This window comes from Trichoderma atroviride, chromosome 3, assembly GCF_020647795.1.
Source record: "Trichoderma atroviride chromosome 3, complete sequence".
NCBI classification, from domain to species: Eukaryota; Fungi; Ascomycota; class Sordariomycetes; order Hypocreales; family Hypocreaceae; genus Trichoderma; species Trichoderma atroviride.
Genome location: NC_089402.1, coordinates 904782 through 907648, shown reverse-complemented (window position 1 = coordinate 907648; position 2867 = coordinate 904782).

Genomic DNA, 2867 nt, shown 5'->3' with positions numbered 1-2867 from the left:
AAGGAGATGATACTCAATCGGTCACCGGTAATTAATAAGGGCAACAGCATACATAAGTAGGTGTTGGATCCTTCGTCCACAACATGAAATAGGAGCCGATTTAACAATACATCTAGACGCTGGATTAGAGGGTGGCTCCCACAAGTTTCAGGCTGGAATAGGCAGCACAATTAAATAAAGTAGAAATCTCCGAGAAAACAGGCAGCTACAATACTTGCATGTTCTGGATGCACTTGAGCCAATCGATGGCACGAAGGAGTTTTTTTTTTTCTCTTCGGGATCTTTTTATCTGCTACTACCTGGACGCCGAAGACTTGCATAATGGGAAGTACATGTATGTGGTACTCCCCCTGTCAATTGCCCGGTTTCCAGAAAACCGGGGTGTCGGCATCGCAGTAGATTCGGCCGACGAGAGCAAGGAGCACCATGCAGTGGTACAGCGCCGCAGTGTGACAGTGGCTGACCAGATTCTATGGGAGAGAAGATGGCGATGGAAGAGCCAGACGCGTCATCGGATAGGCCGAGCTTGCACAGAACTTCTACATTCCTTGTAAGCCGCTTTTCTGGAACTGTCCTCGACCACACGGCTTGTCTACCCGTGAACACGTATGCAGGGGGGGCACTTTTGACATGGAAGTCAAAGGATTGGAGAAAGAAAAACTGCTTGCTAGTGCCGGATCGACTACTCCATGCCATAGGACGGCCGAATCTTAGACAAATCGTCAGCCGTGTGTGATGGGGAATGCCTGATGGGTGTCAAATCCTACGGCTCAGAAATAGAGTTAAAGACGCGTAATATGAGTCGCCATTATTGGAAAATGAACGAATCAAACCTGTAAATAAGCTGTTACAATGCGATTGCCTGTTATGCAGGGAGCTAAAACCACTGCTGGTCTACCACTATAGAGGTGTAAGTGATGGGCGGTGGTGATTTTTTGTTCCCCTCCTGCCTTTTAGGGCCTATGCCTTTCTTGATAACTAATACGAATGATTAAGTATTGATTGGAATAGATCTCGCGCCATGGGGGACCAACTTCAGGCTTATACTGAAGTGAATGTCCAAAATGATTACAATTTAATCTAACTTTTAGGGTCTGAGTACCACTTGGATATAATTTATATGAGAGTATTGTTATTTCACAACAATGTTGTGTACTTTTGTATACGACGTCGCTGAATCGAGGCCTGGCCTGGCAATGTCTCGGACAAGGACGCCCGTACGATGTGATGTTGAGAGAAGAAGAAACACCTACAGGTAGGTGGAAGCTGTTCTACGGCTGATACCATCATAAGTCGGTACACGCACTATTGCAGTCTTCTGCCAGGTCGATACCACCTCAGAAATGGGTAATGGTATGTTATCTTTCGCAAGGCGATCAAATATATTATTCGCTCATCACAGCGCAACCTACATGTACGTATGCGTGCATTCGGAATGTTTAGGCAAAATGGCCTCATGTATCGTAATAGGAAACGAGTCATGTAATGCGTAAGCGGATTTCTCTTCTCTTGAACTGGCCCAAGCATCAATCGGTACGGCCTCTTATGAATTAATGAGGCTTCATACGTGCTTCACTGTCACGTTATTTCAAGAATGCCTTGCCAGTTGGGCTTCGGTGATAACAATGTTGTCAGCTGGGTCGGAACAATTTCTCTTGAAAGCTTTATGAGGAAGCGGCCAGCGGCAAAACGCTTGTATTGATTACATGTATGAGTAGTGACCAGTAGGGTGGTTGCATTCAATGTTCTAGACCTGCAAGGCGTTTTATTACCTCCTCACGTTCAAATAATCCCGCTTTCTTCCGCTGTTCATGTCAAACTGGCTTCTGCCTGGGAATTTACTGCGCCTCTCAATACATATCGCATTGCATATGACATATTAAAAAACCTATCGCCTGCATGTGATTCGAATTTGCTATTTATCACGAGACTCTACCTTCTAGTGAGATCATTACCGAGGGATGACCGGGACAAAAACAAGGCTGGCGCGGCTAAATTTGCGGCTGAGGAATCAAAGGATAGTGAGGAGACGATTATAACAAGAGTGGCCCCTACAAATAGCTAAATAGTATTATGAGAGAATAAAAACAAAAGAAAAGTCTGTTGATGCGGGGTATCTGCCAAATTTATCACTAAATGCTGGAGTTATCGCAGTTCGCTCATTGGGAAGATGTAAGTATCTCCAAACTACTTATCAGCCCTTTTGGCGGGGTATGAGGGGTTTCTTTCTCTTCTCTGGTTATGTTTCTTGCATACATATTTCTCGCTCTTCTACGAAAAATCATCTTTGCCTTTGCCAATACGCTATTTTCCTTGTTTCTCTTCTTGGTCGTGGTCCACTTACAAAGAAGGGCCCTCTTGTTGTGGCGCCGATACTGAAGCTATGCAGGCAAGAAACGACCAAATTATTTGCTAAATGACATACGACAAGCAATCGAAAAGTGACAGAAAGCCAATAGGCAGAAAGATAGGAGGGCGTGAGCGATACAGAGACAACTTTCCAAGGCGGATTGCGGTTGTCTGATGCAACGGGGTATGCATTGAGCTCAGTACGCCTTATGAAGAGCCTATCGTTTCGCGAGGACCATCATCTGCAACTTTCGACCAGTAGTCCCCGCCATCATTCCGACTGCTACGATGCGACCTTTTGACGAAATCTACGCAAGTTGCCTTTCCTTAGTACAAACGACCGCATGCCCCGTAAATAAGGCAAATCTGCTATGCGTTGGCATGCCTGCCTCGGACGCCTTATTAATGTCAACAACCTCGAGTCGAGAACCCCGATGAGAACACTACGGTCCTCGAATGAGACGTGAGCCTCAAACGTTCAAGGAGAGCTATCACAACAAGGCAACAAGGCAACACGA